The sequence below is a fragment of the Bufo gargarizans genome, chromosome 5, assembly GCF_014858855.1.
Source record: "Bufo gargarizans isolate SCDJY-AF-19 chromosome 5, ASM1485885v1, whole genome shotgun sequence".
NCBI classification, from domain to species: domain Eukaryota; kingdom Metazoa; phylum Chordata; class Amphibia; order Anura; family Bufonidae; genus Bufo; species Bufo gargarizans.
Genome location: NC_058084.1, coordinates 17056456 through 17069789, shown reverse-complemented (window position 1 = coordinate 17069789; position 13334 = coordinate 17056456).

The following is a 13334-nucleotide window of genomic DNA, read 5'->3' as shown; positions in this document are numbered from 1 at the left end:
ACTAGAGATATCAGCTGGTGAGGGCTCATGCAGATTTATATCTACTCACCTAAATTATTAATATATCCAGACCATTCCACTGTGTCACTCCTATCTCTTCATAGATCCTCTTGTTTTAATTGTTGACTTGTTTGTTGCTATGTAATACATGATTTGTACCTGAACCTCCTGATTGTAAATCACTGGTCCTGGTTGTTCCAAATTGCTTCAATTTAAGAATTATGGAGACCACTGTGCTCTGGGCAACTTTCAGTGCAGCGGACATTTTTTGTCCCCTTCTCCAGATCTGTGCCTCCACAAAATCTTGTCTCTGAGCTCTACAGTCAGTTCTTTCCTCTTGCTGGCTTGTAGTGATGAGCGGCAGGGGCAATATTCAAATTTGCGATATTTCGCGAATATTTGGGCGAATATTCGCCATATATTCGAGAATTTGCGAATTCATGATCTCCAGGCATTATTTTCTTGATTGCAAAAAATTCGCATTAAATTCGCATTTAAATTTTCGCATAAAAATTCGCATGAACTGGTATTTCCCCAAAAATCGAATATTCGCAATTCCGAATATATTTTGCGATATTCGAAATATTCGCAAATTCTCGAAGTGCCGATATTCGCGATTAAAATTCGCAATTCGAATATTCGTGATCAACACTACAGGCTTGGTATTTGCTCTGATAGACACTGTCAGCTGTGAGACCTTATACAGGTATAGACAGAACTGTGTCTTTCCAAATCATGTCCAATCACCTGAATTTACCACAGGTGACTCCAATCAAGGTGTAGAACATCTCAGAGATGATCCAGAGAAATGGGAGGCCCCAGACCTAAATGTCAAGTCTCATAGCAAAGGTGTGTAAATTAAAGATGAGCCAACTGATTCTATCAGTTGGTTATTCGGTCCAAGTTTTTTAAAAATGTTCGAGCCTAGTATACAAATATGTATTTCTCAACAATATATATGCGCTGTCTAAAGGGGTACTCTTTCTCATTATGAAGACCCCTTTGAATGCGCAGCATTGCAGGCCAGACGCTGCCCCTCTAGGTTTCTGGGAAAGACATTCAAATTCGCTTTCCTAAACCTATCTGACACCAGCAGATGTTAGACCTGATAATTTGCATATATTTTCCCCAGAATTCAAGAGGAGGGTGGTCTAGCCTACAACAGTCGATTCCTGCCTAAACTGAATTTTTCAAAAACTTCTGTGAACTTAAAACAAACCGAATCTTGAGTGGTTCGCTCATCTGTAATCTGAATACTTACTATATGTCCAGGAGAATTTTTTTTTTTTTGGTTTTTAATAAATTTGCAAACATTTTTAAAATGTTGCTTTCACTTTCTCATTATGGGGTACTGAGTACAGAATAAGGAGGAGAAAATGTGTATTTTTTTTATTATTTTTTTTATTTTATTTTTTTAGCACAAGGAGCAAAATAACAAAATGTGAAAACAGTGAAAGGGTCTGAAAACTTTCCGACTGCACTGTGTGAACTGTAGAAACTTGAGGTTCCCCCCACACTGTAAGACACCCATACAACAGTGACTGACTCTATGCTTTCCCTCTCTTATAAAACCCTAGCTAACTAAATGTGTCCCTAAACTGTCCCCGCAACACGCTAACATGGCCGGCTTGTGTCTGTAAGTGCTGCCTGCCAGAGACATTGGACACACGTCTCCTCACATGGCGTCTGAGCTTTCCACACAAAACTCCAGATTCATTTGGCAGCAGAATTTTTGTGAAATTCTGAACAAATCCAATTAGTTTAGAATCAATTCCCTCATCTGTAAGTGGAGCTATAGACCTTAATCCCCAGCAGGTTCCTGGAGAGCTGTCCTTGGTGCTGCACTACAGTAATGAATGCCGTCCTGTATAGGACCACACATAGCAGGCAGTCCAGCTCTCATGCTTGCTTCCAAAAGTCAAACTCAGCTCTGCTATATCTTTACATTATAATGGGACGACCGCAGTGATCTTCACCAGCATGTATCTGCTTATCTGTACATAGATCATATAGCATTGTCCTGCAACTTCTCTTATCCTCTGCTGCTATCAAGCTTTTCTAATTGTTCATATTTCCATGGTAGCTCATCAATTATGCAGTTCTCCACCATTCTTAAGATCTCTACTTGCTGCCAAAGAATGGAAGTATATTAATGTTGGCATCCAGATGCTAGAAACTTGTGGTGGGTCTTTAGTCAGCGACTATTGGACTTTACTGTGAAGGTTCTGGTTCCCTCGATAACTTGGGCTGGGAATTCTTGAAGCCAGAAGAAAAATAAAGATAGAAACCAGACCACCAGGAATGTCAGGAAGAGGTCCACGGTCCGGCCTCATTAACATCTGAACCCCCTGAAAGCAGCGTGCCCCAACCTGACAAACCCAAGGGTTAGAAACACAGAATAGCCGATGCAGTAGGATAGTGTGCCAGAGATGTAGCAGTGCTAATCTGGTTCAACTTTCCTCATGGATCTTTTTAGGACAGCGTGTCAATCTTCTAAGATCCCTCGCCTAGGAGAGTTATCATGGTGAACAGTTTGATGACATCAGACATGATGATGTCATGATGACATTGCCACATTAATAGTCAAACAGATAAGTCCCTTGACCCTGACACATGTCTATAGAGGGCATCTATGAAATCATCTGCTCTGAATCAAACCTTTTGTGAAAATTTGGAAGTCCACAAATGTGTCTTTGTGAAGCACAAAGGGGCATTACAGGATTATGTCCAATTTCAGAAGCAGCGCCACCCCTGTCCACGGGTTGTTTCTGGTATTGCAGTTCAGCTCTATTGAGTTCAATGGAGTTTAGCTGCAGTACCATACACAACCTGTGCACAGGGATGGCGCTGTTTATGGAAGAAAGCAGCCATGTTTTTCCAGTTCTGCATTATAATGCCTTTCAAATCAGGGCTCACGTCTTGCTTCTTTCCTCCTACACTTTAACCCCTGCCCCCCATTCATCGTCTCCTGCATTCAAACTTCTGGCCCCTTTAAGTGGAATTTTCCTGAATGACTCAAGGTCTGCACCGAACCTGCATTGGGTGCATTTGTCTTCTGCTAAGTGCAGCTGCACACAGGACAATAGTCGCCCCATGGAGAGGGAGGTGGGTGAGATGACGTGTTCCCACTGCCGTGATTCGATGCCAGTAATAGATTAAAAGCTGAATTTATAATAAGGAACAGGCATCGTAACAACTGCGCAGCTGCGGCGTGAGTGTCCTCAGCCGTAATCTCTGTGTAATTATCCAGTCCAAACAGCCGCTCCGATTGTTTCAGAGGTTGACAAGTCTGACAGATTTCCAAACCCGGCTCTGGAATACCACCTAAGGTTGGGGTGAGGCAGCGACTTTGGCCGCAAGGCACATTTTGTGTCATTTGGCGACTGCTGGGTCACGGTAACTTTCAGGTTGCGCCCCGACCCCATTCACCCCATTACTTACGACGTAGACCGTGATGTTTCATCACGTGATGTGTCACAGCAAATTGTACGAAAACAGTGTCAAATCTTCTGCTTGAAATGATCATTTTCCTCTTCGATCACATCGGAAGCTGCTCTCAAAACTTTGCTTCTTGCTACTAAGAAACAGGCACAAGTTTTTTGTGAATCTGCCACATGGAATTTGAGATATGTGCAGAATTGTGAGCGTGAGGGTCTGCTGCTGATATGACCTTCTAAAACGTTAAGGGTGAGGACCTGCTGCTGAGCTGATCATCTAAAACATTAGGGGTGAGGGCCTGCTGCTGAGCTGACCTTATAAAACATTAGGGGTGAGGACCTGCTGCTGATCTGATCATCTAAAACATTAGGGGCGAGGGCCTGCTGCTGAGCTGACCTTCTAAATCAATAGGGGTAAGGGTCTGCTGCTGATATGACCTTCTAAAACATTAGGGGCGAGGGCCTGCTGCTGATATGACCATCTAAAACATTAGGGGTGAGGGCCTGCTGCTGAGCTGACCTTCTAAATCAATAGGGGTGAGGGCCTGCTGCTGAGCTGACCTTCTAAATCAATAGAGGTGAGGGCCTGCTGCTGAGCTGACCTTCTAAAACATTAGGGGTGAGGGCCTGCTGCTGAGCTGATCATCTAAAACATTAGGGGCGAGGGCCTGCTGCTGAGCTGACCTTCTAAATCAATAGGGGTGAGGGCCTGCTGCTGAGCTGACCTTCTAAATCAATAGGGGTGAGGGCCTGCTGCTGAGCTGACCTTCTAAATCAATAGGGGTGAGGGTCTGCTGCTGATATGACCTTCTAAAACATTAGGGGTGAGGGTCTGCTGCTGAGCTGACCCCCTAAAACATTAGGGGCGAGTGCCTGCTGCTGATCTGACCATCTAAAACATTAGGGGCAAGGGCCTGCTGGTGACCCTCAAAAACATTATGGGCGAGGGCCTGCTGGTGACCCTCAAAAATATTATGGGCGAGGGCCTGCTGGTAACCCTCTAAAACATTATGGGCGAGGGCCTGCTGGTGACCCTCTAAAACATTAGAAGTGAGGGCAGCCTAATAAGCATGTTGATATGATGGAGGAGGACGAGAAAAGGGATATTGAACCATATACCCTTTTTAGTGGTGGAAGGGGTGCATGAGAATACAGTGCATTCAATACACCATAAAAGCCACATTTAAAGTGCCTTTATGTTCAACTGCTTTCCTCTGGTGGAGTCGAGAAGTCATGGTCAATCCAGGCCTTGTTCATTTTTATAAGAGTCAACCAGTCAGCATTTTCAGTTGACAGGCAGATGCGCTTATCAGTTATTATGCCACCAGCAGCACTAAATACCCGCTCTGACAAAACACTGGCGGCAGGGCAGGCCAGCACCTCCAAGGCGTAGAGCACCAATTCATGCCACGTGCCCAGCTTGGACACCCAGTAGTTGTAAGGCACAGAGGGATCACTGAGGACGCTGACACGGTCTTCTACGTACTCCTTCACCGTCCTCCAAAAGTTGTGTAAAACCTCACCGAGGTCAGACATCCATGCCCACTCCTCTCTTGTTAAGAGTGGAAGATGACTGGAAAGGCGACGACCATGTTGCAGCTGGTATTCCATTACTGCCCTCTGCTGCTCACAAAGCCTGGCCAACATGTGGAACGTCGAGTTCCAGCGCGTGCTCACATCACTCAAGAGTCGGTGAGCTGGCAATTGCAATCGCTTCTGCAGCGTTGCAAGACCGTTTGCAGTAGGTCAGGCAAAATGGGGTAGGTTTTGAGAAACTGCTGAACCACTAGGTTGAACACGTGGGCTAGGCATGGTATGCGTGTGAGCTTGCTGAGCTCCAAAGCCGCCACCAAGTTCCGGCCATTATCAGACACAACCATGCCTGGTTCTCGGTTGAGTGGTGAGAGCCACAGCTCAGTCTGGTCTCTTTCCCCTGTCACAGCTCTGCGGCGGTGTGCTGTTTGTCACCTAAGCAAGTTAGTTTAACCACGGCCTGTTGCTGCTTCCCCACTGCAGTGCTACACTGCTTCCAGCTACTGACTGATGTCTTACTGGTGCTGCAAGATGATAATTCAGAGGTGGAAGTGGAGGAGGAGGCAGATGAGGAGAAGGGGGGGTTGCAGCCACTAACCTAGGTGGTGGCGGAAACCCTGATGGGAGTAGGGCCCGCAAACCTTGGCATCGGTAGCACCTGTGCCATCCCAGGGTCTGACTTGCTCCCGGCCTCCACAACGTTCACCCAGTGTGCCATCCGGGAAATGTAGCGTCCCTGGCCAAAAGCACCTGTCCATGTGTCAATCGTTAAGTGGACCCTCCCAATAACTGCGTTGGTCAGGGCATGGGTGATGTTACAGGACACATGCTGGTGTAAGGCTGGGTCTGCACACCGTGAAAAATATTGGCGGCTGGGGACAGAGTAACGAGGAATGGCCACCGCCATCAGGCTGCGGAAAGCCTCAGTGTCCACAAGCCTAAATGGCAATCGTTCCAGGGCCAGCAATTTGGAAAGGTGGGCATTTAGTGCTACGGCCTGTGGGTGGGTGGCTGGGTATTTGCGCTTTCGTTCAAAGGTCTGGGGACAGAGTAACGAGGAATGGCCACCGCCATCAGGCTGCGGAAAGCCTCAGTATCCACAAGCCTAAATGGCAATCGTTCCAGGGCCAGCAATTTGGAAAGGTGGGCATTTAGTGCTACGGCCTCTGGGTGGGTGGCTGGGTATTTGCACTTTCGTTCAAAGGTCTGGGGTATAGACATCTGTACGCTGCGCTGGGATACAGAAGTTGATGTGCTAGCTGATGGTGCTTGCGAAGGTAAAGGTGCATGGCAGGAGGCATCGGGGCCTGCGTCTTGGACAGGGGATTGGTCAGCATATAACTTAGGGGAAGAGGAGGCAGTGGTGTGACCCACAGACACTGATTGTGGACCCAGGCGTTCGGCCTACCTATTAGGATGCTTTGATGCCATGTGGCGGATTATTCTGGTGGTGGTGAGGTTGCTAGTGTTCATGCCCCTGCTCATTTTGGTATGGCACAGGTTGCAAATGACAATTCTTTTATCTTTCCTCAAAAAAGCGCCAGACTGCGGAACACCTGCCCCTTGGCATGGGAGATTGCCACAAGGGGGTGCTCCGGGGAGCAGTTGCGGGCCTGTTTGGTGTGGCCCGCCTTTTCCTTTTTGCCACCCCACTGCTTCTTCTAGCCTGTTGCAGTGCTGCAGATCCCTCCCCCTCTGTACTGCTGTCCTCGCTCGGCTTGCCACCTTCCCAGGTTGGGTCATCGTCCGCCACCTCCTCTTCCACTTCCTTATTCTGGTTATCCTCCTGACTTGTTGACCTAACAGCATCCTCAGTTATTGACAACTGTGTCTCATCCTCATCATCATCAACCTGTTGAGACACTAATTTGCGGTTGACTTATTGGCAACTGTGTCTCATCATTATCATCCACCTCGTGAAACACTAATTGCCGTTCCCCACCATCATCTTCTTCTGACTGTGGATGCTCAACAGTTTGGGAATCAGGGCACAATATCTTCTCATGTCCCTCTTCAAGTGGGCTTGTCGAGAGGCCCAAATCAAGGAATGGCGATGAAAAGAGCTCATCGGAATATCCGAGTGTGGGATCACTTGTTTGCCAAGACTCTCCATGGTGGGAGGAAGGAGGATCAGGGTAAGAATTCTGTTGACCAGACTCTTGGCTACTGAGACTGGACTTGGTGGAAGACAGGGTGGTGCTTAACCGACTGGAAGCATTATCTGCTGCAATCCAACCGACCACCTGGCCGCACTGGTCTGACTTCAAGAATGATGCGCTGCGCCGCCCTGCAAACTGGGACATGAAGCTAGGTATCGTGGATGATTGTTTTTCTTGTGCTCTGGCAGCAGGCACAGTTTCACCGCGCCCAGGGCCAAGGCCTCTGCGTGCACCATCAGCAGCACGGCCACTGCCCCGTCCCTTATTGCTCGCCTTGTGCATATTAAATGGTATATATGCTTGCAAGTATGTCACACGTACAGTAGCGCAGGTTTTGTAAGTGTATGCTGTGGGGATTTGCTCTAGTAGACAGGCTTGCGGACGCAGTACAGAGGCAATGACAACGTCTTTAACTTAAACAGTGCCGTGTTTTATTCACAGATAAGTAAAGTGACAAAAAAAAAACAGTTTCAAGGAAAAACAGTCACCTTGAGTCTGGTGTTTGTTCACACCAGGCTGCAGCACATAAGTCCTTGGATGAAGCAGTAGTCCACGTGCTTTGTCCCTAAACAATATAGCAGACCTAGTCCCGGCCCAAATGCTCAGGCTCCAACACCGAGACTGACAGAGCTCCACTAACAGATAGAGGATCAGGGCTGGCTTTAGGTGTTCAGTTTTTTTAAATTACAGATAATTTAAGTTCAAGTGGAAACAAGTACAATCATACCCAGTGTCACCTATAGCCAGTCTCCTGCCCCCCTTCATCATATCCTGTCACCTTTTCCCAGTCCTCTGCCCCCCTTAATCATACCCAGTGTCACCCAGAGCCAGTCCTCTGCCCCCCTTAATCATACCCTGTCACCTTTACCCAGTCCCCTGCCCTTCTTAATCATACCCAGTGTCACCCTTACCCAGTCCCCTGCCCCCTCAATTAGACCCTGTCCCCCTTAAATTAAGGGTGACAGACACTGGGTATGATTAAGGGGCAGGGGACTGTGTAAAGGTGACAGGGTATGATTAAGCTGGGCAGGGGACTGGCTCTGGGTGACACTGGGTATGATTAAGGGGGGCAGGGGACTGGGCAAAGGTGAAAGAGTATGATTAAGGGGGGCAGGTGACACTGGGTATGATTAAGGGCCTCATAATGTGCCAGTAAAAAGGGACCCCCATAATGCTCCCCAATAATGTGCCAGTAAGTGCCCCCACAGATGCCCCCCCCATCATGTACCAGTATCAAGTGCCTCTCTCCTCCCCCCCAGATGTCCCAGTATCATATTGCCATCTCTCCCCCTCCCCAAAGTGCCAGTATCATAGTGCCATCTCTCCCCCCAATTTGCCAGTGCCATAGTGCCATCACCCCCCCCCCCAATGTGCCAGTATCTCTTGCCTCTCTCCTGCCCACCCCCATGTGCCAGTATCATAATGCCGACCCCCCCATGTGCCAGTATCAAGTGCTAGACCCCCCTATGTGCCAGTATCAAGTACCTCTCTCCCCCCCATGTCCCAGTATCATAGTGCCATCTCACCCCACAAAAGTGCCAGTATCAAGTGCCTCTCTCCTTCCCACCCCATGTGCCAGTATCATAGTGCCAACCCCCCATGTGCCAGTATCAAGTGCCAAACCCCCCATGTGCCAGTATCATGTGCCTCTCTCCTCCCCCCATGACCCAGTATCATAGTGCCATCTCCTCCCCCAAAAAAGTGCCAGTATCAAGTGCCTCTCTCCCCCCCATGTGCCAGTATCATAGTGCCATCTCCCCCCTCAATGTGCCAGTATCAAGTGCCTCTCTCCTTCCCACCCCCTCATGTGCCAGTATCATAGTGCCATCCCCCCCAATGTGCCAGTATCAAGTGCCTCTCTCCTTCCCACACCCCATGTGCCAGTATCATAGTGCCAAGCCCCCTCCCCCAGTATCAAGTGCCTCCCGCTCCCCCCATGTGGCAGTAACAGTTGGGTATTTAAAAAAAAAAAAACACTTACCTCCATGTCAGCGATGCGATGCAGCCTCTTCCGGCCTGTGTCCCGCGCTGTATGTCCATATATGGAGTCAGTGCTTGTGTATTTCAGAAAAGTTTTTCGAACCCACGACCTTCTGCATTAGAGGCAAGGTACTTAACCACACAGCTATAAGAGCTGCATAGCCACTGACTGAATAAATATGAGACTTCTAATGTAGACTCGTTGATTGCTTTGATAGTGTACATCCATACACATGACAGCTGCCCCAGTGCACTCAGCTTTGCTGTATCTCTATATATGATAGTTGCCCCAGCACACCCAGCGCTGCTACATCTATACACATGACAGCTGCCCCAGCATACCCACCTCTGCTACATCTATACACATGACAACTGCCCCAGCACACTCAGCTCTGCTATATCTTTATATATCTATCTACTGTATAGTAATACTTAGAGATATATATAGATATAGCAGAGCTAAGTGTGCAGGGCAGCTGTCATGTGTATAGATGTAGCAGAGCTGGGTGTGCTGGGGCTGCAATCATATATAGAGATATAGCAGAGCTGAGTGTGCTGGGGCAGATGTCATCAAGAGATATAGCAGAGCTTGGTGTGTTGGGGTAGCTGTCATGTGTATAGATGTACACTGGCAATAACAGCTATAACAGAGTCTACAGTAGAAGTCCCATATTTTTTTCAGTCAGTGGCTATGCAGCTCTTATAGCTGTGTGAGTAAGTGCTTTGCCTCTGATACAGAAGGTTGTGGGTTTGAATCCCAGTAGACACATCTCTCCCTCTCCTGAGGATGGAAATACAGATGACTATGCCTGGGATTTGTATCTTGTAAATGAGAAGCGTGCAAGTTGTGACACAGGCAGGGTGTCTATAAAGTAGTAAGGGCGCTGCCGGGGGGTGAGAGAAGCTGCCGTCCTGCATGTCGTTACAGTGTGTGGTGTTTGTGGCAGTCGCGACATGGGCCAAGTCCAAGGAGCCTGTCACGGATGATGTTGCAGATATCTGGAACTTATGAATAAACGTCCGACTGGCTTGATCCCAAACTAAGGAGCATATAGGTGAGCCCTATAAAACCCTAAGAGCTCTCCCTGACTGCTATGCCCATGCAAGGGTCTTAATGGTAGACGATTGCATGCCCACGTATCTAAGACTGTGTGGCACCTAAAAACCCTATAATAGTGAGGGGACACGACCACCGGCTCCCTGCACTTAATACGGACAAAGTCAGGGTCACCTAGAATCAAGCCAGCAAGGAAACACAATACATAAAAAGACTTATCTGAGCAAACAGCAGCAGCCTCCAGCAGTGAACACTTCATCCAGGAAGTGATATAAACCGCAAAGTGAGGCAGTATGGGAGGGAATATAAAGGGAGACGAATAGTCTTAATAGGTGACACCTGGGAGAAGGAAAGGAGATGACAAAGTGAAACCAAAACAAAGAACGTCATGCAAGAGGTAGAGAAGGACGTCTGCCAGACCTTCTCACAGAACTGGCGGTGACAGTACCCCTCCCTCTATGGGTGGACTCCGGACACTCCGAGCCCACCTTCTCAGGATGAGACCTATGGAAAGCCCTGTTGAGACAAGTGGCCTTAATGTCCGCCATTGGGACCCACATCCTATTCCCAGGACCATAACCCTCCCAATGAACGAGGTACTGGAGAGAACCGCGGATAATGCAAGAATCCACAAACCTACAGACCTGAAATTCAAGATTACCATCAATAAAAATCGGAGGAGGAGGCAAAGAGGAGGGTACAGTGGGTTGGGCATAAGGTTTTAATAGGGACCTGTGAAAAACATTATGGATCTTCCAAGTCTGAGGAAGATCAAGACGGAAGGCAACGGGATTGATGACGGACAAGATCTTGTAAGGCCCAATAAACTTAGGACCCAACTTCCAGGAGGGAACCTTCAATTTGATATTCTTTGTAGACAACCACACCTGATCACCAACATTCAGGTCCGGACCAGGCACACGCTTATATCTCTCACTCATCCTCTTCAGATTACAATGAATCTTTTGCCAAATAAATGACAAAGACAAGGAAAATCTCTCCTCATCAGTAGAGTTGAGCGAACACCTGGATGTTCGGGTTCGAGAAGTTCGGCCGAACTTCCCGGAAATGTTCGGGTTCGGGATCCGAACCCGACCCGAACTTCGTCCCGAACCCGAACCCCATTGAAATCAATGGGGACCCGAACTTTTCGGCACTAAAAAGGCTGTAAAACAGCCCAGGAAAGGCTAGAGGGCTGCAAAAGGCAGCAACATGTAGGTAAATCCCCTGCAAACAAATGTGGATAGGGAAATGAATAAAAATAAAAATAAAATAAATAAAAATTAACCAATATCAATTGGAGAGAGGTCCCATAGCAGAGAATCTGGCTTCATGTCAGCAGAGAATCAGTCTTCATGTCATAGCAGAGAATCAAGCTTCACGTCACCCACCACTGGAACAGTCCATTGTAAGATATTTAGGCCCAGGCACCCAGGCAGAGGAGAGAGGTCCCATAACAGAGATTCAGGCTTCATGTCAGCAGAGAATCAGGCTTCACGTCACCCAACACTGGAACAGTCCATTGTCATATATTAAGGCCCCGGCACCCAGGCAGAGGAGAGAGGTCCCATAACAGAGATTCAGGCTTCATGTCAGCAGAGAATCAGTCTTCATGTCATAGCAGAGAATCATGCTTCACGTCACCCAACACTGGAACAGTCCATTGTCAGATATTTAGGCCCTGGCACCCAGACAGAGGAGAGAGGTCCCATAACAGAGATTCAGGCTTCATGTCAGCAGAGAATCAGTCTTCATGTCATAGCAGAGAATCATGCTTCACGTCACCCAACACTGGAACAGTCCATTGTCAGATATTTAGGCCCCGGCACCCAGGCAGAGGAGAGAGGTCCCATAACAGAGATTCAGGCTTCATGTCAGCAGAGAATCAGTCTTCATGTCATAGCAGAGAATCATGCTTCACGTCACCCAACACTGGAACAGTCCATTGTCAGATATTTAGGCCCCGGCAACCAGGCAGAGGAGAGAGGTCCCATAACAGAGAATCTGGCTTCATGTCAGCAGAGAATCAGTCTTCATGTCATAGCAGAGAATCATGCTTCACCTCACCCAACATTGGAACAGTCCATTGTCATATAATTTAGGCCCCGGCACCCAGACAGAGGAGAGAGGTCCCATAACAGAGATTCAGGCTTCATGTCAGCGACTCAGCAGAGAGTCAGTCTTCATGTTATAGCAGAGAATCAAGCTTCACGTCACCCAACACTGGAACAGTCCATTGTCATATATTTAGGCCCTGGCACCCAGGAAAAGGAGAGAGGTCCCATAACAGAGATTCAGGCTTCATGTCAGCAGAGAATCAGTCTTCATGTCATAGCAGAGAATCATGCTTCACGTCACCCAACACTGGAACAGTCCATTGTCAGATATTTAGGCCCCGACACCCAGGCAGAGGAGAGAGGTCCCATAACAGAGAATCTGGCTTCATGTCAGCAGAGAATCAGTCTTCATGTCATAGCAGAGAATCAGGCTTCACGTCACCCAACACTGGAGCAGTCCATTGTCATATATTTAGGCCCCGGCACCCAGGCAGAGGAGAGAGGTCCCATAACAGAGATTCAGGCTTCATGTCAACAGAGAATCAGTCTTCATGTCATAGCAGAGAATCATGCTTCACGTCACCCAACACTGGAACAGTCCATTGTCATATAATTTAGGCACCGGCACCCAGACAGAGGAGAGAGGTCCCATAACAGAGATTCATGCTTCATGTCAGCGACTCAGCAGAGAATCAGTCTTCATGTCATAGCAGAGAATCAAGCTTCACGTCACCCACCACTGTAACAGTCCATTGTCAGATATTTAGGCCCCGGCACCCAGGCAGAGGAGAGAGGTCCCATAAAAGAGAATCTGGCTTCATGTCAGCAGAGAATCAGTCTTCATGTCATAGCAGAGAATCAGGCTTCACGTCACCCAACACTGGAACAGTCCATTGTCAGATATTTAAGCCCTGGCACCCAGGCAGAGGAGAGAGGTCCCATAACAGAGATTCAGGCTTCATGTCAGCGACTCAGCAGAGAATCAGTCTTCATGTCATAGCAGAGAATCATGCTTTACGTCACCCAACACTGGAACAGGCCACTGTCAGATATTTTGCACCCAGACAGAGGAGAGGTTCATTCAACTTTGGGTTGCCTCGCAATATAATGG